Genomic DNA, 22,289 nt, shown 5'->3' on the forward strand with positions numbered 1-22,289 from the left:
GTGATATTTGAAGTCATTTGGTCGGGAGGAATAAGGCCATGTAGAGCCATGTTTTAATAATCTTCCCCTATCTAGCATGCTTGAGCGTATATATAAACATAGAGCCAACTATAGACTCATGAAAACTTACCTCCATGAACACAAAATATTTACCTAATGAGAACTGCCATACATGAAAGGAATCAGCAAACCAAATAGGAGAAGGAAGAAGCAGGAAGTCAGATTCATCTTTACAAAAAAGGGCAGCAGAGGAAATGTCTGAGCTGAAAAGTTCAAGAACCTTAAAAGAATCATCCCATCAGAGGAGGGCCAATTCAACATCTTGGTATGCTAGAAGAAAGTGGAATTGGTGGGGGAAGGCAGGATGGGTAAGGGAAGGGGAAAAGAAATGGGAAGGAAGAGAAAGATAGGGAGAAAGATTAAGTAAACATAACCAAACCAAACCAAACAAAGCAAAAACCTCCTCAAAGAATTTTTAAATTTACAAATACTGTATATATAGTTTGATGACTTGTCTGGATTAAAGCAGTAACCTGCTAAAATGGTTTCTATGCCTTTTCTCTCCCTACTCCATACAAAATTGCCAAAGTGATTTTCCTTCAGTGCAAAGTTGGCCATTGCAAAATCCTCTCTGTCCCTACTCAAACTCTAGTGGTTCCATAAAGAATCTAGGATAAAATTCATCTTTTAAATAATCTTCTAAGCATGACCAGCATTCTTCCTTTTACATAATGTGAGGAGTACAGAAGAAAGACCCTCTTAAGGAGCTTACCATTTTGGGGGTTAGACAGGACTAAGTCCACGTGACATAATTAGACAAAAAGTCAAGGTAGCTTTTGAATGCTGCTGGGTGGTACAGATATTAAGGGTTACAGAATTTCAAATAGGAGGGGAATCTGGGGGAGCACTGATGTCTGGAGAAGGATTTCCTAATGGAAGGCCTCCATAGGTAAGGGAATGGGAAAGCGCACAGCAAGATTGAGGGGCAGCAAGGAGCGTCCAAATTTGATTGTCCAAAGAGAAGGGAGATTTCAGGGCTGGAGTGTTGAGCCAAGTGGGAGAGTTGGGGCGGAGGACCTATTTCTGGTGTGTCATAAGCTGTGCTTCTGAGGAACAAGCTCTGACAGAAGTTGTCAAGGTGCAGAGACTTGAAGTCTGGCCCTGAAACAGACTCCGTGTGTCTGTGTCATCTGAGGACTGGAATAATTGAGAGCACACTGCATTTGAATTCCAAAGCTAGAGTTTCCAGGCATAACTGACATTTGACTACCGTGTAATGCTGGGCAATTAATTTAAGTTCAGTACTTTAGTTTCTACAATTGGAAAATGATGGAATGGACTAAGTTGGAGCAGCCCCCAGCTCTAAATCTGTTTTTCCTTCACCATTGTGGGAGAGGGCTGTTGGTAGAACTGGAGAGATGTGATTTAACTCTCCCCTTCCCTACTACCTATGATAGCAGTTGGTATTGTTGGAAGTAAGGAAAGTGTAATGTAAACTTGGACTTTTGAAGTTAACTTTACCCATAGAGGAATAAATCTGGGACTCAGCTGTGGGCACTTTGGACAAAAAAAAGCTTAAAAGCTGTTTTTAGGTCTTACTCTAGGAGCTCCTGAGCCTTCAGAGAATTTCTTTGCCAATTCCTTTTTCATTTAGTTTTATTAAAAAAATTTTGAACACTCATTTTTTATTTCCTTTTTATTTTTAATAGTATTTTATTTTCCCAAATATGTGCAAAGATAGTTTCTAATATTCACCTTTGAAAAACCTTATGTTCCAAATGTTTCTCCTTTTCTCCCTTTCCCCCTTCCCCAAAACAGCAAGCAATCTGATATAGGTTAAATATATTTCCATATTTGTCATGCTGCACAAGAAAAATCATATGAAAAGAAAGAAAGGAAAACCAAGCAAACAACAACAATGACAACTACCACCACACAAGATGAAAATACTATGCTTTGATCCACATTCAGTTTCCATAGTTCTCTCACAGAGAAAATATCTTACTTAACCTAAATGCTATGGGAAGATGAATTCAGAGAAAAATCTTTGCCTTTGTGACATTACTGGGGCTCTGTGTAAGACAAAAGATTGAAGGACATTACTTTGACATCTTTCACATTACATCACAAATGGAAAGAGCTGGATTTAGACAAGAAAGAATTAAAAGCATCATTGGAGGCATAGCAAGCAAATCCTGATCATTTAGCTTAAGCGGGAAGTCTTGAGAAAGAAGAGGTGCTTCCTCATATGGGGACAAATAGAAAGCTTTTTTCCTGGGCTTATTCCCTAGCTGGGGATGGAGAGGCTGTTTGTTAGGAGCTGTAGCATAATCCCTAGAAATCTCTGGTAAATGCTCTGTCTAGTAAAATCAGCATTAGTCTACCTAACTGGAACCAATTTTCCTTTGCCTTTGTGGAAATATTGGAGCTCTGTGTAAACATAGGCTGGATAATCCTGCTGTAGCCTGGGATGCTGCCCACACCATTGGCTTTGTTATCATTTAGGGAGAGTCAGCTGTTTTGTGTCACTTTGTGAAGAAGTCATCACTGAAGAGATACTCTCATCCTCATTCTTAGCTCTGGGACTTTCTCAGAACTTTGACAACTTCTGTATCTGAGCCCCTTCTTGACTCTCCAGTAATAACTGTCATTTATACAGAACTACAAAATTAGCTTTTTATTTTATTGGTGGCATTTTTTTTTTACTTGTTTTTATCTTCTGGGCATTTTTTAAATCTGCTAAGGGAACTGCTTTTGTTGGGAGTATTGGATTGTTTTTAGTAAAGGGGATTGTCTGTTTAACTCTGTTGAATTCTGAGTGGTTGATCATATCAGATACAGCACCACAACATGATCAGCAGGCTAGCTAAAAATTTTAGAGGCTTTTCAGCCATAGATTGGTGAGAGAGAGAGAGAGAGAGAGAGAGAGGGGAAAGAGAGAGGGGAGAGAGAGAGAGAGAGAGAGAGAGAAGAGAAGAGAAGAGAAGAGAAGAGAAGAGAAGAGAAGAGAGAGGAGAGAAGAGAGACAGAATGAATATGAATGTGTGTGTGTGTTTTAAATGTCTACTTAAGATACTGTATTAGTGAAAATTTCTACAGAACCCCAAAGGGTGATTTGTTGTAATGAAGAAATAGTGACTACTCTGATCAAATAATTTCTCTTTTGATGTAAGATGAGTTGGAATTATATAAAGGAGGGCTTTAAGCAAATGGCTTAAAGTGATTTGCTCAGGACCACACAGTTAGTAAGTATCTGAGGTGGGATTTAGGTCTTCTTGATTCCAAACCTGGCACTCCACCCATTGTGCCACCTAGCTCCCTTCTCTATTAATTAGAGCTGTCCAAAAATGAAATGGGCTTGCTTGGGAAGCAACACTCATGGGAAGTCTTTGAGTCAAACCTAAAGGACCATCTGTCAGACATACTGTTGGAGTGATTCTTCAGGTCTGCATGGCCCTCAGTGACCATTAGGTTTCTTAGTAACTAAAAGATTAAATCGATTTGTTACTAAGGAAAAAGGAGATAAGAGTTTTGATTATACTGTCACCAAAGCTGGTGAGGAGAGCTGACTTTGGGTGAAGAGGTGTTTGAGTCTGGTATCGGTATTAAACCGTGAAACGTGGCAAATCGGTTAGATGGGAGAGCGCTGGTTTGGGAGAAAACATGATGAGTTGTTTTAGACAGTTTGTATTTGAAGGGACGTTGAAATATCCAGAAGGTAATGACCAAAATAAGTAGATGGAGATAGGAAATTAGAGATGAAGTGAGACAATGTAGTTTTAGGAGTTTTTACTATAGAGTTAATTGCTGAAATCTCAGAAATAGAAGATATCTACCAGCTGCTGTGGGCCAGGACTGGGGAGAGTTGTTTAATCTTATTTTTAAGGACAACAATTTATAGAAAGTCCTGTTATCTGCTATTTTATATGGCTACAGTGTTTTAATGATTGTAATCAGGGGCATAATCAGAGATTAAAAAAAAAAGATGGGAAATTAGTGATTTTTTTTAATCATCTAGCTTAATTTGTCAAAACAAAGAGAAAAGAAAAAAAATTGTCTTTAAATTTTCAGCTGTCATCATCGAAAAAGTTCAGTGACTCTGTGTCTCTGACTGTATTATTACTTGGCAATCTCTCTCTGGCTCATAGATGTTGAAGTAGGCTGATCTCCAACAAAATGCAAGGAGGGAATGGAGTCCAGTGATTCATGCCTTGGTTTTAAAGCATAATTTGGCACTTAGATGATACCAGGTTTGGGCAGGCAGGGAGGGATGGAAGGGACAGGTGGGTGGAAGTGCGTTCTTCTTTTTCACAGGTAGAGGAAATGGACACAGTATAGTCACAGGTGAGAGGCCCAGCTGACACCTGCCCCTTTGGGTATGTGGTAGCTAGCTTTTAATCATTAGAACATGGAGTTGGTGCCACCACATGAAGAAATAGAGGGGGTTGGTGTTGATTCTTCTGTTGCTATCTCAAGCTGTTTTTCCTTACTTCTGAACAGCCTTCTCAGTGGGGGTGGATGTGGGCAGTACATGGCTTGTGCTGCATTGCCTGGCTACATATTGGTGTTTTTGCGTCACTGTGACTAGTGCCACCAGTTGGGTTTTCTCCTTTGGTTTTTTTTTTTTTTTAAGTTCTCTCTGTTTTATAGTTTCTTGGTACGTGAGTTCATTAATGTATTTTCTAACCACCTTGAAATCATTTTTCTAAACATTTTTGTTGATACACTTTGCTTTTATATCACCTTCATTTCCAAATGTTTCCTTTTCTCCTCTCCTAACCAAAGAACTGCTCTCATAATCGAGAGGAAAAAGCATTCAAGAAAACTAAGCAGTGCATTGAGTGTGTCTGACAAATATGTGCAATATTCCAAACTTGTAGATCTCTACCTTTGCGAAGAAGGGAGTAAGGAACATTTTTCTTATCTCTTTCTTTGGGCCATACTTGGTCATTTTAATTAGTGTTCAGTTTGTTCTCTCTGCCTCTCCTTTCTCTTTTTCCCCAACATTGTTGTTGTGTAGATGGTTTTTCTAGTTTTGCTTACTTCATTTTTTTCATAAGTTTCTATGTCTTTCCTTTGCTTCTCTGTATTCTTCATATTCATTGTTTCTTACAGGATAGTAATAGCATATAATTACAGGAATCATATTAATCATCTTCCTGCACCACAGGAATCGGTGTGCAGCTGCTTGTTTCCTTTGCTACTATAAGGATTGCTGCCATCAATAATTTGGTATATAGGAATCCTTTCTAACTAGATTATCTGTATGTTCCTTTCCAATTGAAAAATTCCATATTCTGACATTTTCCTTGCTTTAATTTTCCTTGTCTTTTCCTTTGTATTATTTCAAGTTTGTTTCTCTTCTTTTCATTATTTGTCTCTCTCTCTTCTCTTTTTCTGTCTCTCTCCACCATTTATCTGTCTTTCTCTCCTTTACTTTTATATTTTATGATCTGTCTACTTAACTCTCATCTATCCGTTCTTTATCTCTGTCATCTCTATCTGTTCTTTATCTCCCATAAAGAATCCACCCATTTATCTTTCTTATCTATCCATCTAGTTGCCTTTCTATCCTTTACTTCTATACTTTCAGCATTTTCATATCTTTATCCCTATCATTATTTATCTACCTATCATCTAACTATTATTTACTTTAATCATCTACCTATTTATTCATCTTTTTTCTTTTATTTCTATACTTCTGTCATCTCTCATATCTCTATGTTTACTCCTATTATCTATCATTTATCTCTATCATTTATCCATCCATCCACTTATTTATCTTTATATGCTTTATTTCTATGCTTTCATCATTTTCATTCATCTTTACCCCCATCATTATCTGTTTACCTACCTATCATGTATCTATTCTTACCATCTATCTTTTTTTTCCTTTATCATCTGTATCTTTCTATCTAGCTACCTACCTATCTATTGTTCATCTCTATCATTTATCCATCCATTCCTCTATGCTGTGTCTTTGTCTTTCCAAAAAAAAAAAAAAATTCTTCCCTGGCAGAAGAAAGCACTGAGCTAAGCTGGGAGTCTAGATATTGAGTCTGGCTCAGACTGCTCTTGGGGAAGTTGCTTCATCTCCCTGCCTCAGTTTCCTCGCATGTAATATGAAGAATTTGGGGAAATGACCTCTAAAGGTGCACGGGGTCTAACATTCTGTGGTTCTGTGATTTGTTTTTTAAAATAATACTCATTGTGATTTCTTGGGAGCTTTTGGATATGGGAAACTCAAATTAAATAGGTTGGCATTTGATTTCTGACTTGAACCTTTCCTTTTCCTTCTTTGCCAGTATCTTTACCCAGAACAGTCTCTGGGACTTCCATTGGACTCCAGCTCTTCCAGACTTTGTAGCCGCTTCCTCTCTTGGCCTGTCAATCCCTATGGGAGAGGGGTATGAATGGTCATGTGAATTTCGTTTGTTGATTGGTGGTGAATGGGCAGCTTTCACATATTGATGAAGTCCATAGATTCATTAGATTTTTAAATAATTCTGTCTCACTGGCTCTCTTTCAATCAGTCTTATACTTAACTGTCATGTACTGGAGGCATCATGTGTGTGGGGGTGCCATGGACCTTGCCTTTCAGGAGCTTACAGACAAGTTTATAGAGAACTGGTTGCAAATCTTGTCAGTCCTGTACTTAACTGGTTATGTGATTGAGAATAAATCCCCTCAGCCTCAGCTTCCTCACCTGCAAAACAGGTGATAAAGCATTGTTGTAACATTTCCTACCAGATTTTGAGAATCAAATCAGGGCATGTCTGTAAAGCTTTGAAATACTGAGCTGTCCCTAAAGTCTCAGTGCATCTTTCAGATCTCTCCAAGCTGCACTGAGACTTCAGGGACACCATGGATAAAGGGCATGATCGTGCTCAGGACCTCAGAAGCTATAAGGAAGTTAAGAGATAACTAGTTCCTCACACCTTGACAGCTCTTTCTTACTATCCTCATGGGCATATAATGCCAAGCTCTCCGGTCCTGGGATCTTGTTCTGGACCAATCAATCACTGCTTTCTATAGTCCCAACACACAGATTTCCCACCCCATCTGTTCAGTTCAGAAAATGAATTTCAACAAATAATACTTTAAGCACCGGCCATATGGAAGCATTTAGCTTTGTTGATGAGATGAAAATGACTCCGTGCCCTCTTGCAGGGGGAGGCCCACTCTCAGCTATGTGCCCCCCAACAAGCTCTCCAAGGAACTTCAGTGTCTGGCCAGAGTTGGGAGGAGCTGATGGAATGTGCACACTTATAACTGTCATGCAGGTTAGGTAATTAGGAGATGTCAAATGGATGTATCCCCCACAATGTAATGTAAATAACAGTATCCTGTTTTTATCCTGCTCTTAGAATGTCTAGTTCATGGCTGCTTTGTATTTCTTCCCTTTTTTAAATGATTAGCTTACAAAGGGCAGAGACAATGTCTATGAAATTTTCTTTATACTAATCTTAGCAGAGCACCATGAATATTCATTGACATAGGAAATTTGAGTGTTGTTTTTTTTTTTGTTTGTTTTGTTTGTTTGTTTTTTAATTTTGATGATATGGAAGTGAACCTTTCACCTGTGGCAATAATAGGCTTCTTTAGGAAAGTTTCTATGTGCACAAATACAGCAGCTGTTTCTAAAATTAAATTAAACTCTGCCTCAGGGAACACAAGTACAAATTTCAGCTCAGTAGTGATTTTTTTTCTTTTTTTTCCCAGAGATTGATCATGAGGGGTTTAGCTCTTCTCTTGGAATGCAAGTCAATAACTCCTTTGTAGTTTTGTTTTGCATTTTAAAAAATACTTTAGATTAACCCTGTTTTGTTGTGTACAGATGTTTAGGTTGAAAAGTATTTGAAAAGAATCATTGTTCTTTACTATATGCATAATTAAAGGTTTCATCTTTTCAGAAGGCAGAGACTGGTAGGAAATAATAGCTCATAGTGCTTTTGAGTACCTGTTATAAACTCCATATTGGGTGAGGCGTTGTCAGGGTTGGGGGGAAGACCAAGGCAGAACATTAGGTTGCTTGCTCTTGAGGAGCTGATACTTTTGAGACAGAAGAGAAATCTTTACTTATTTTTGACTTCCACATCTCCCACAAATACCAGCATATTGCTTAGTCTGTAATGGAGATTTAACATTTGTTTGTCTCAGTTTCCTCATCTGTTAAGTAGGGATAATAATAGCACCTACCTTCAGGGTTATTGTGAGGATCAAGTAAGATATTTGTAAAGCACTTAATATAGTTGGTGGCATACAGGAAGGGCTATATAACTATTTGCTACTACTATAACCAACCATAGTTATTATTACTACTACTACTATCACCACTATGACTACATATTGCCACATGGAATGGAACAGGATTATTTCACATTCCTCTTCTCTTGCTTATTGTCTATGTGATCTTGGCCACTTACTTAATGTTCTGGATCTTCAATTTCCTCATCTATAAAATCATATAGTGAATTTAGGGGCCTGTGAGGTCCCTTTCAGCTCTAGCTCTGTGGCCCTCTGTATAAAAGAACCAATTTAGATTGGACATTATTGAACATGCCTATGATCCTAGCTACAATCCAGATCTCTTAAAGTCAAAAGGCCTGCCATGTGGTAGACCAGGCTGGATGTCCACATGTAAGTTTGACATTAATATGGTAAGCCCCTAAGAGGAGTAGAGGTAAAGCTGGGGACAGGCATGATGGATCAGATTGCCTAAGAGGAGAAAACTCCACATCTGAAATGAAGCAGCTCAAAATTCCTCTGTAAATCAGTAGGAAAATTGGAGCTTGGGCAGTCTCTGCACCTGCATGCATGGGCAAGATGTAGAGATTGAGATATATGTGAGTGTGAGTGTGAGTGTGAGTGTGTGTGTGTGTGTGTGTGTGTATTGTAAACTACATTTTATATACATATATATTTTCGTATATATATTTATATGCATATTTACACACAATGTATATAATTACCAGCTCTGCCATCTTAATAACCCTGTTCTTGGGGGCATATAAGTTGATTTAGTATATTTAGATAAATTCATATATTGATTCTAGGGCTTATTATGAATGTTGGCCCTATTTCTCTTGTCCTTTTGTACTGGGAGAAATGAATTTACAGATAGAAACCGACCTGGATTTCTCCGGTCTGAACTCAGATCACGTAGGACTTTAATCGTTGAACAAACGAACCTTTAATAGCGGTTGCACCATTTGGATGTCCTGATCCAACATCGAGGTATATAACTATGCATGCATAAGCAGTTATATATATATATATATATATATATATATATATATATATATATATATATATATATAGATCGAATTTTGCTGATATTTAAAGCATATGGCTTTCTCACCGTTTTTTTTTTTTTTTTTGGTTTATTATTTTTAAGACTCAGATACATAAAATAGCAAAGAATATAAGGGAGTATACCATTAAATGGTAATTCTGTGGCTGACTGGGAATATTGGGTAATTAACTGAATATAAGTTGCAGAACAATTGTTGATCTGCAGTAACAAAGGGAATTTGATGGTGGGGAGGACTGAGCTCAATAAACAAATGAAATACTAAGTATTCTCAGCCAAAAACCCCAAAAGTGTGTCAGTGATAAATAATTGTGATGTGTATGGTTAGCTGTGGAAGCTGAGTAGAGAGCTTCATGGAAAAGGTGAGACTTGAGTTAGGCTTTGAGTGAAATGTCTTGATTTTGATAGATGGAGCAGAAAGAGGACAGCAAGGTCAGAGGTGTGGATGGAGAAGTAAGTTCACTGTCCCATTTTGGGGAGATAGTGAGGAAGATTGGGCTGACACAAAGGAAGAGTAGCAGGAAAGAAGATGGAGCATGTATGGATAATACACGGCTCAGATGTGTGTGGGTGGGTTATGGTGGGGGAAGGATGGAATCCTGAAATATGGCGCTGGGAAGCTCTGGTTCCTGGGCTCCAGTCCTTTTTCACCTTCATTTCCTGAGCTACAAAGCTCCCAAATGAGCGGCATTTGTGAATGCCTACCTTGGAGTTCTCATTTCTGCACACCTATTCTCCTTCGCAGGAGGCAGAGAGAAAGAGTTGAGATATACTCTTTTTAATCATTTGACTGTTTTAACATCTTCATTCTGCTTTCATGTGAATCCTGTTTTCCAGATGAAGAGAAAGCTGCCACAAGCTCATCTATGTTATCTTGGTCTGAGGTCTTAGTTTCTGGCAGTGTTGGAAATGGAACATGTGAAAACAAATACATTTATAAATTCAGACTTAACTCCTTTATATTGTGTGGCAGTTTAGAAGACACAGAAAGTGTGAAAAGCAGCAGTGGAGTGAATGTTGCTACTTTAAAAGCTAGAAGAATCTGATCCTTGTGGGTTAGGGAATCTCTAATACTCTGTCATGTACATTTTAGTCCCACTGACATATTACTCCCACATCCATGTGGGTAGTAAAGTTAAATTTTTAAAAATGTTCTTTGATCTTCCACCCACTGATCTGCTAGACATTTAAGTTCTATGATGCAGCTGGGAGAAAGGAGAAATGGAAATGTAATTTGTGCTGCTTTTAAAAAAACTCACAACCTCTATGTCTGCACTGGTTTAAGAATTATAACAATAAACCAGCTTGTGTTTTGTGTTCTTTTATTAATTATCACAATTCAAATGACATAGCATTACTTTGTATGGCCTACTTAATCTGAATGGCTCTCAAAATGTGGGTAAGTGTGATGGTTTATTAGATGCCCCTTTACCCTTTAAGACCATATATCATGAACAACGACAACAACAACAACAACAACAAAAAAAAACTCTCCCAAGTTAGATGATATTTATAGTGCTGTATATTGGACCGGATTCTATGGAGCATCTGCTATCAGTGTATCAAGTGCTTGATGTAATTAAATGAACCTTTCTTATGGAGTGCCTCCTATAAACAAGTGATTGTGTAAGGATTATTGTTTTAGGGCAGAGTTCTTAAATTAGGTTCCATGATTTTTTTTTTTTTTTAAACATTTTGGTAATTGTGTATTTATTAACATTATTCTGAGAAAGGGGTCTTGGATTTGCCTGGTGACTAAAGGGGATCTGACACTGTGAGACACACGCACGCGCACACACACACACACACTCCTGATCTAAAGCTTGGGTAGGGTAGTGCCATGAGTGAATATAAGGAGAAAGCTGAGAGACAGGTGTACAGCGATTTATGTGAGTGTCGAGAAGATGCCTGGACCAAAGAAAATAGTTCTAGTCAAGTTTGAGTTCATCTAAGCCAAAGGACAGGTCAGAGCTGGGGTCCACAGGTCTAGAACAAAATGAACAAATGATTGATCTACTCCGTTAGAGCTTATCCTCTGCTGGCAGAGAAATTGTGATTTATAAGTATATTTAGAAAAAAATTTAGTTGAGTAATATCTTTGCTTTGAATGCTATTAACCTTGGGTTCTTGGGAGCCTTCTGTGGAGGAATATTCCTTTAGGAACCATTGAGATGCATTGTATACAACATTGCAGGGATTCAGAACTTGCTGAGCTTCTCTGCAGTCACAAGTGGGAGCTGGGTGGTGGGAGTCCTGTGGGGGAGAGAGAGTGGAGTGGTGAGCTGCAGAGTATAGCTGTAGCTGATTGGCTCCCATTCAGGGGGCGTGAGTGCCTCCAGAGAGATGATACTTTGGGAGCAAGAGGGCATCCACCATCTGTGGTGCTTTTCCCTCATCCTGTAATGCTATGCTGTTTGCCAAGCAACGGGTGAGGAGGCTCTCTGTTTTATCACTTCCTTGTTCATCTTGATAATGTGCTTCTTCTCCCCTGTCCCCCCACACCTTATCACTAGTATTTCTGCCTTGTTTCTTTTTATTAAAAGAATAAAGATAAGCCTCTCAGTATATTGTGTATACTAAATAAAAAGATGGTAATAGAGGGAAAATTCATAACCTCTGACACGTTGAAGTCACCTTCAACAAACTGATGTTTTTTAGCCTTATTTTATAGCTTATTTTATTTTGGTAAAGGTTGGGATGCTTTGAATTCAAATTTGTATTTCAAGGACATTTAACAAAAAAATCTGTCTGTTTACTAAGGCTGTCAGCCATCTGCAAAATATCTTAGTGGTGGTCAGACAGAGGATAATTGGTGTCCAAAACTGGATTCTGGTTTTAATTGCACTGATACTTAGATAGTTTATATTTCTTCAGAAATATTTAATCTCATTTCATTTTCAAATTTTTAATCACTGTTTCATAAGTCATATTTTTTTGAACAAGATGTTATGAACATCAATGATCCCATTTATTTTTCTGAACATGTATTTAGCCTTGAAGTTTCTTTAATCATACAATTTTTCTGGTTATTTCAGAATATGATGAAATGTAAGAACAGAATGACAGAAGTATTATAGATTGTAAGCTCCTTGAGAGCAAGGAATGCTTTTTTGCCTTCTCTTGTTTATCTAGCACTTAATACCTCTTACACAGCAGTAATTGATAATTATTTATGAATTGAATTATCTGCACTCATCAGAATTAACTTGTATCATTACAGCTATTGTCTTAAAAATAAATTTAGTTATGGTTGAATCTTGCCAATTTAGCCTAATCAGCACTGTGTCTCTTAAGAATGTCACAAAATATGGCATTAAAACCATAATAATTAAGCCAAGCTTATCATCATCATCATCACTATCATTACCCATGTTTATAAAGAAATTTAGATTTGTTGGAAGGCAGTATTCTTAGTGTTGTAGGCCCTGAGTGTCAAACTAGGAGTGCAGTCCTGAGTAGGACCCTAACCAGACTCAAATACAATTGGGAAATATTTAACCAAAAAGACAAAAAATACAATAAAAATATATATGATGTTACCATATGGTTTTCTAAAATCAATATTGCCCACAGAGATCCTTAATTATGGATTAACAACTGCCATTTTTATTTAAGATTGACACCATTGCTCTAGGCAGTTCTCTAATAGGATATGTTACTTTGAAGGTATTGAGCTGCATTGGTAGAGGGAGGTCCCTTACCTGGAAATTCCATATATTAGTGAATCACATGCCTGATCCCTATGAGGAAAGTAAAGACTGGTAGAGTGATTGTTTTATTTCAATTTTATGCTTTAAGTTTTACTCTGGACTTTTACGTGAAGGCAGAATTAGAGTGGTGTGATTGGGATTCAGAGTCAGTGGATCCAAGTTTGAATACTGGCTCAGTTTCCTTGGCTGTAAAACAGAGGAGTTCAATTAGCAAACATATCATTTCCTTTTCCAGATTTAAATCTTCAGTCTTTGATGCTTTGACTTCTTGAGATTCATCCCGCTAATCAACATTAGAGATGGAACTTGGAAATAATTATTTCTTTACTACAAATCTGGTCTTCTTTCTAGGTACTTCTATTTTCACTTGGGTCCAAGGCAGTATTTAAGGTATAAAATTGAACCTTCCAAAGAAGTCCAATTCAGCAAGGGAAGTTATAAATGACAGAAAATGAAACCCTCACTTTCCTGACAGTATAACTGAATGACATGCTGCTAACCTCTTATGGAACCTCCTAGTGCCATTACTGACAGCCTGATTTCAACATTTGCATGTGTCCCTCCGAAGCCATGTGGTGCCTGCACAGCCAACAAAATAAAGAAACATTTGCATGTGAGTTATATAATGCAGTCCTCTTAAAATTCTGGGTTGGTGGACAAGGAGGACACCCACATAATTTTTTTTTTCTGTATTTCAGTAAGATAAATATACTTAATATCACTGTTGAGAGCAAGAGGCATGCTTTGAGTAAAAATAATAGTAGTAACTTATAATATTTCATGGTTACTAGTGCCTTCACATATGTGTTCTATTATTTTCTTCATAAACATCTTTGTGAGGTAAGTATGAAGATTATTATCTCTGCTTTATGAAAGGAAGGAAGAAAGAAAAAGAAGGAAAGGAAGGGAAGAAAGGAAGCAATTATTAGGTAACTTAGCCTGTGTAAAGTAGAGATTCACATAGAAAATATAGTCAGTCCCTGCTCTCAAAGAGCTCACAATCTAATAATGGGAGACGATACATAACAGCAGGTTTCAGCTGCAAGTCAGATGGAAAGGCTTTGAGATCTGAAGTACAATTGGATACAGATCACAGTGCATTTTCTTTAATATTATTTCCTTAATGAAACCAGATCTGTTTTTAAAGTTGAGCCAGAACTTTCTTCTCTGGGGCTTAGTAAGTATAGCTGCTAAGGGATTGGGTTGGGGTAATAATTATTCAGTGGACAGTTTGAATCTTCCCAGGAGGGGCTTCCCTTAGTCATACTGATAGCTGCTTTGGTAGGCTGCAGCTCTTCTTGAGGCTCTTGAGTTTACCTGACAGTTTATGACAGTTGGCAGTTGATGTTGATGGCAGAGAGTAAGCCTCTTCTTCACAAAGATTGCTTCCCACAATGATTGCTATTTGAGTGATAACAGAAACAAGACTGGGGGCCATGGCAACACCGAAATTCCTGGATTTTGAGGAGGTCTTGGCTGATTTTCCCTGAGTATTGAGGATATAGATGGCAGCAGAATTTTGATCCTTCTGGCATGTGCCACCTCCTGTCTCTCCCTCAAGATACCTAAATGCTTCAGGTAGTCTAAAACTTGCCTGCCTTGTTGGTGATTATTGGTTGACATTTGGTATCCATGCTGGTGGTGGAGACAGCCAGGTCTTTCTGCATAGGACTTATATGATGGCTTGAGGGGCCAGATTGACACTGAAGCTGGTGGTCTAAAAATGTGGTGGTGTAAACCTTTCAGAATTCTTTTCTTCCTTTAGTTTTTCCTTCAGGTGTCTTTCAGGGTTCTAGGATGCTCTGCAGTGATTGTTTCCCCCCCCCCCCCCACTTTCAAATTGTGTATTGGCTTCTCTATCTCCATATAGTATATACATTAGTACGTCTTGAAGGCAAACAATTTTATTATATTCCTAGGTTCCCATCAACACCTTTCACATAGTAGGTGATTCTTTTAATTAAATTTACCCTCACCCCTTTTGAAAAATTTCAAATCCAGTACCCTTTCCATTTCATTAGTCAAAACCTTTCTAAAAATTCATGACATAGCAAAGTATTTTAAAATCGAGTTGTTTTCTGCTCCCTCTTCTCCCCTCCCAGTTTCTAGGTATCAGAAACCCTTTCTTTTATTTTTTGCTTTCATTTATTTATTTATAAGCAAAAATTAAAAAAAAACTTTTTAGTTCCAAATTTTCTGCCTCTCTTCGATTCTTTTTCCAGCCATTGAAAATATAAGCACTATGGTATCCATTATACATGTGAAGTCATGTAAGACCTATTGCCATATATAATGGAATCTGACTACGTGTATATATCTGAATATTCCTGAAAAGCCATTTTGGCTAAAATAGAACAATCAGTCCCACAGTTAGAAATGCAGATGGCTTAAGTCTATAATTCTAGCATCTAAGAACATTATGGGTCTTAAGAATTCCTAGTACAGCATCAACCAAATGTTAGGAACTTATCTATCTCCTTTTCTTCAGATTTGCTTCTCTAATCTGAGGGAATTTTCTGACCTTGGAGGCAGAGGAAAACATACCTCAGGCTCTCCCTATTGGGAGTTGGTAGAATAACTACATAAGCCACCACACAAATTTACTGATTTATATTTTCATAGAGACTTGGACTGAGCTGGTGACAAATGGGAGCTATGTGCATTTTTACACAGTTGTAAGCCAGCCAGGTATTCTGCTTGGGCAGTTTGGGTGCTCAAGTCTACAACATATCACTTGTCAGTGACTGAAATCCCACCTCCAAGGTGTCCTCTGAAGCCTTTTCTTTGTTTTCGGTTTTGATTTTGCTCAAGAGTAAGGCTGATTGCTCCTAAAGCAGATTGCTGGTGGCATAGTTAAGAATGTTTTGAAGTTGCAAAACTCCCAATTTTCAAAACTTGTCTTTACCTCTTTCCTTGTGAGCCATTCTTTCTAGATCTTGAAATGACTGTTATTTTCCCTACTTTCAATACTTTTCTCTCCTAAATACTCTTTATTAGTAGTTTGGCAGTTTTGTACACATTCTTTGAAATCCAAGTGGAGCCTTAAATTCTGTGATTAAACCGCTCAACTTTGATGGTTACCTTTGTGGTGTATTGTTATTGTCTAGTTTTTTTTTTTTTTTTAAATAAGGTGCTGTCTGTCTCTCTGTCTTTGTCTCTCTTTTCTCTCTGTCTCTGGCTGCCTGTCTTTCTTTCTTAACTCTTTTTTCTGTCTCATTCCTCTGAATCCCTGTGCTTTCTAATACATCATTAGTTCTCCTATTTGTAGTAAAAGTTCAGCGGGTTCTTCCTCTCCTAGGATTGTAAGATCATCATTTTAGAGATGGAAGGAACTTTAAAAGTCTTCTAGTTCTTCTGCAGCCTCATTTTGCAGCTTAGGAAACTGAGGTGTGGAGAGGATCATGATTTTGCTGATCTAGCACTTGAAAAGGATTTCAGATGCCATCTAAGGATAGTGGCTTCATTGTACAGATGAGGAGACCTCCAGGAAGGTTAATTCAGTTGCCCAAAGTCATAAAGTTTTGGGATTTGAACTCAGGTCTTTTGACTTCAGAGCCATTGCTCTTTTCTTGTGCCACACCATTGCCAAAGCAATACAGATGGTAAGTAGCACATCCTAGATTTCTACCTGGGTCTTCTAGATTTAAATCCAGTACTCTTTATACCAGGGTTTCTTAAACGTTTTGCATGAGAAATTTTTACATGACCCCAGGTATATAGGAATATAAGGTCCACAAATCAAACATTGTGATAACAAATCATAATTTCATGATCCCTAAATTCAGTTATGAAACTGTCTATGGAGTCATGAACCACAGTTGAGGAAACTGGACAATATCGTATATACTGTCTTCCCAGTAATTAGCCTATTTTTCTTATTTTCAAAGCCACTTAATGGATTTAAAAACTGTCCCCCATCCTAAATTCTTGAAGATTATAGCAACAGAACACAAATTCTTAGCACGTCCTTCCAAACAGGAGAGTCCTTGAAGGGCCCTGAAGGCAGTGATGGATTCATTCAAGTAGCTGAGTTCAGAGATGTTTGCCTACCTTTTTTTTTTTCCCCCCCTTAAATTATACCAGTTTGTGAGGACTGTCTACTAGCTACATGTCAGTGCATTTTTTGGGTTATGATTTTTATTGGAGGTAGTAGCACACTGTAATTTGTATTCTTTTAAAGAAGTATTAGAATTATTTGTCGAGTATGGCATCTCTCTTTCTAGATTGCAGGCTCCATAATAGGGCCAGAAACTATAATATACCCTGGTCAGATAACATTTGGGTTGATCCAAAGTTCATGGAGATATCAATAAAATAAAGGATGTGTTGAGAAGGGCAAGAGATCATCAGGTTGATTCATGGTATTACCTTATATTTACTTCTTACTGTATACTCACTTAATACCCCTCCCTCCACCCCCCCACTCCGTCCTACCCCCTAATAACTAGTGCTTATTTAATTCTGGGGAGATTTGTAATACTGTAGACTTGTTATGAACCAGAGCTATCTAGAAAAGTCAGCTCTAATTCCGAGCTACTTGTGTGCCTAAGGTTCAGAACCTAAGGTGAACAAGGTGCTCTTGTTAATGGAGTATCCCTATAGATTGTTATGTTCTATTTGTTGAGATCTAGGTTAAGACATCCTTTGAGCATGAAATAAGTTCAGACCAAAGGGGGCCTGGAGGGTTAGTTACTTCCTTAGCAAACTGCAACCTTTTCCTGGTTATGGAATTGAGCTGTTCTACTCCAAGGATACTAGATAAGGAGTCCTTATCTAGCCAATCCTGAGTGCATTTAACCTGCCTCTTAAGTTTTGTAGGATGCAATGTAGGATCATAATTGTCTTTGGTTTTATTTGCCAAAGGTTCTTAAGGTACTATGGTATTGTCAGTTGTGATTCCCATCACAACTTCTCAGAGCTTTATAAGTTTTCAGAGGTCATTCGACAGCCTGTGCTTCAAGAGGAATCAACTTTGCAAGTTCTCTGGGTTTCCAGATCCTTTCGTGTTGTCAGCATGGCTGTGTATTTGGGTGGGTGGGGAAGGGAAATGAAAGTAGGACTCCTCAGGTACACCTTTCCATGGCTAGACAACTCAGTTATTAGAGAGTTTCCCTTTACAGCAAACTTGTGAAATCTCTTTCAGCAACTCTTACCACTTGCTAGGTGTCCTAGTGGATAGAGTGCTGGATCTGAAATTGGGAAAGCTTGAAGTCAAATCTAGCCTTAGGTACTTACCAGCTGTGTGACCCTTCATTGAACTATTCACCATTTTGTTTGCCTTAGTTTCCCCATTTGTAAAATAAGGATAATAACATCTCCCTCTACAGGTTGTTATGAAAACCAAATGAAATGCTTATAACACTTAGCACAGAAGCACAAAATATGGATGTGCTTAAATTATGTCTGTTATGTCTCAGGTTCAGTGTTAATCACTTGATCTATGAAAATAAAAATAAAACCCTCAAGGAACTTAAAAGATTTGTATGCAATATGAATATATATAAAAATGGATACAGAATATTTTGAGAAGGGAGAAGTATGATGGGGGAGAGAGTGAGAAGATTTCCTCTAGAAAGAGTCTAGTCCTTTAGACTCTTAAGCCTAATTTTGAATGAAATAATTGAATTTATTGAATATAAAATCAATAGTTATCAAGCTAGAAGAAATCTCCAAGACTTTCTTATCAAGCTTGTTCAATCACCTTACTTGTCTCCTCCTCACTTTATATTATACTTCTTTTCCTACCAGGAGAATCAGATATGTAGATGCTTTTTTTCAAATTCTGAATGGAACACATACAATTCTTCTCTCCTCCAACCCCCCCCCCCAAACAAACAAAAAAAAAAGGGAAAAAAAGTATTTCCATATCTATTATAGGACAGAAGGAGAATACTATGAATACACTGTGAATCTTTATCAACTGGGACTTACTTTTTTTTTTTTTAAGTAGTATACTAACTATATTTAACATATAACTTTCAAAGCTGGCTTGTTTGTAATTGTCATGAATTCTTTTTATTTTTTTCTCTTTTTTTTGGGGGGGGAAGGGCGTGTTGATAATTCTACTTTACCTCTCCCTCCTTTCTCTTCTTCCCCTTCATTCCTCTCATTTTTCAGGTTAAGAACTGAAGCCAAAGTGACATGCACAAGATCCCAATCAAAAACCTGAAAGTAATTTCAAATTAACTTTGCTCTATCTTGGTGATTTGCGGGGCACCAGACACACCTTTATAAATCTTCTCTGAATCAAGCTAATACTTGTTTTTTACTTCTGTGACCTTGCATCATGTAACATGGAAGGAAGACAATTCAGAAATGCACTGGATAGGAGGAGTTAGGAATCCTGCTGGACACTAAAAAGGAATCTTGTATCAAAGAGCTCCAACTGTGTCAGGAGAGTATTATCTGTTTGTTGTTTGTTGCTGTTTTTAGGAGAAATGCTATTTTTTTAGAGTAAATAATTAATTACTGAGAATAAATCATTCCTGCCAAGACTAGCTAGTGGTGAAGAATCTACTGCCGAACTTTGTTTAATAAATGTTTTTTTTTTTTTTTTCTACTTTGTTCAAATATGTCTTAAATGTGCAGAGGCTTGTATATGGTGGTGATGACCTTTTTCTAAATAAGCAAGGAATTTCTGAGCTGGAAGCCACCTTAGAGATCTTTTTTTTGTTTCATAAATTAGGAAATTGGTGGTGGCCAGAGTCTGGGCTTGCAGCCAGTCTGTTTCTTTTTGCACGACCTCGTCCTTCTTCGACCTCAGCAACTCCGCCAAGACTCAAGCCCTCACTCCTGATGCTGGTCTCAGCGCGACTGCGGATGCAGAAGGGCTCAGAGTTTGGGACTTGGGGAGCTTGGGGCTCTGCTCTTAGAATTAGACACTGATCTCCTCGCAGGCGAAATGGGTCTCTCTGGTCTAGGTCAGGAAGCTCAATGTGGTGGGGGTGATTCCATGGAGCATATGCTCTGGCTCTCTGGGGATGGACATGCGCTCTATGGAATCACCCCCGCTACATAAGTGTCTGTGTAGTAGAGACGTAGCGCTTAGCAGCGGAAGAGACCCCGGAGATCGCCTAGTCCGCCACCTTCATTTTGCAGATGAGGCTTGAAGAGGAAACAAAGCTAGAGGTGGAGGAAGTAATCGCCGCCTGACCCGCAACCTGTGAGGGAAGACCGCTAAGAAAACCTGACAGTCACTTTATTTAAACTTGCATTTTTCTGATGCGCGGAAACCTTTCCTCTCTGTGGCATATAAGAATTTATTTTGTGATGTTAAGACTGTGTGTTAAAAGAGAGGCCCAAAAGGAAACAACAAATGGAGATAGGGAGAGACTTTTGAAAATAAATTTTATTGGTCTTGTTTGTATTTTCATCTCAGGTTTCCCCTTATTATTTTTCCCCCTCTCTTCCCAGAGAGCCATCCTTTATAATGGATGTTAAGGGGAGAAGAAAAAAAAAGAAGGGGAAAAAATTGAGCAAAATGGACCAATAATACATTTTAATAAATCCCTAAAACCAAAATGGTATTTGCTCCACACCTATGGACCTTGCCACAGTGGCAAAAAAGTAGAGAAATTATCTTTTCATGTCTCTGTCTGGGGGGCCGATCTTGTTTTTTGTAATTTTGTAACATTCCTTTTCAGTTGTTTTTTTGATAGTTCTTGTCATTTACATTGCTGTAGTCATTTTGTATATTGTTTTCTTGGCTTTGCTTACTATACATTGCATTGGTTACTGTAAGTTTTTCCACCTCCTCTTTATTCGTAGTTGTCATTATAGTGCCATAATATGCCATTATATTCCTGTGCCACAATTTGTTTAGCCATTCCCCAATGGATGGGCACCTATTTGGTTTCCAGGTGATTTGCTACTATAAATATTTTGGTATATTTGGAGCCTTTTTTTTGTTAGTGACCTCCTTGACATATATATCTATATCTATACCTATCTATCTATCTATGTATCTATATCTATATCTATATATCAATATATAGATATGGATGTAGATACACACACACACACACACACACACACACATCTATGTCTATATCTATATCTATGTCTACATCTAGCAGTGGAATCAGAGGTCAGAAGGTATGGACATCTTAACTACCCTATTTCCATAATTCCAAATTGCTTTCTAGAATGGCTATACTAATTCTGAACTCCACTAACACTGCATAACTATGTCTGTTTCTTGACCATTCATCCAACATTGACTATTATTTTGTCCTCGGTCATCTTTGCTGGGTGTGAGGTAAAAGTTCAAGGTTATTTTGATTTGTTTTCTTTTATTATAAGCCATTTAGGGCTTCCTGAAAGTTGTTGATACTTTGCCATTCTTATTTTGAGAATTGTTATCCTTTGGGGAATGGCTTTTAGTCTTTTTGTATTTTTCCTGGTTTAATGTATTTTGGATATGTTATTTGAAAAATTTGATAGAAACTTTTCTCCCTAACTGACTACTTGTCTTTTTATCTGATTTGCATTAACTTTGAGTAAAAGCTTTTCAGTATTTTTCAATTTCATGTAATCAACATGACCTTTTTACATTTTGTAATTGCCTCTATTTTTTTGTTTGGTCAAGATTTCCTCTCCTAATCATAATTGTGAATGATCTCTTTTCTGATTTTTTTTTTAATGTTATGAACTTTAATGTGTGGATTGCATAACCATTTAAAATTTGTTGTGGAATATGTTGTAAGTTGTTGGTCTAAGATTGATTTCTGCCATACTACTTGCCAGTTTTTTTTTTAATCCCTGGGTTATTTTAGTAACATTATTTCTGTTTGTCTTCTGTTGTTGTTGCCGTTTTACTGATTTGCTTTGCTGATTTTTTTAATAAGTCCCAAATAATTTTGAGGATTTCTGTTTTGTAATTTAATTTGAGTTCTACAAGTATCATTTCTTGCTCATTCCTACTTTTTTTATTATTTCCACTGATATTTTAGATCTTTTGTTCCTTCAAATAATTTTATTATTTTTGTCTAGTTTTGTAAAATATCTTTTTGTTATTTTGTTTGTTATTTTAATTTTTATAATACTAGCTATTTGTTTTTATTTCTTTCAGGAATATTTTATAAAATTCATATAAGTATTGAATGTACTTTTGTAGATTTGTCTCCAATATTTATGCATTTTATAATTATTTTGGATAGGATTTTTCTTCCATTACTGCCTCTTGGATTTTTGTTCTTATGTTGAAATGTTGATTTTTATGGATTTATGTTGTAACCTTCAACTTTATGTATTGTGCATGTGTACAC

At 37.4% G+C, this 22,289-nt stretch overlaps 1 protein-coding gene and 1 non-coding gene across 5 annotated transcripts in view; both read left to right on the plus strand.

Moving 5' to 3' along the window:
• The window catches only part of PSD3 (pleckstrin and Sec7 domain containing 3), a 580,732-nt gene that overhangs the window by 364,059 nt on the left and 194,384 nt on the right, over positions 1-22,289 (plus strand). The gene's annotated exons all lie outside the window — the stretch shown is intronic.
• MIR1540 (microRNA mir-1540) lies at positions 19,908-20,057 on the plus strand. Its single transcript, NR_105688.1, has one exon. It is a non-coding gene; the product is annotated as a microRNA mir-1540 (primary transcript).

The sequence above is a fragment of the Sarcophilus harrisii genome, chromosome 2 (genome assembly GCF_902635505.1).
Source record: "Sarcophilus harrisii chromosome 2, mSarHar1.11, whole genome shotgun sequence".
NCBI lineage: Eukaryota > Metazoa > Chordata > Mammalia > Dasyuromorphia > Dasyuridae > Sarcophilus > Sarcophilus harrisii.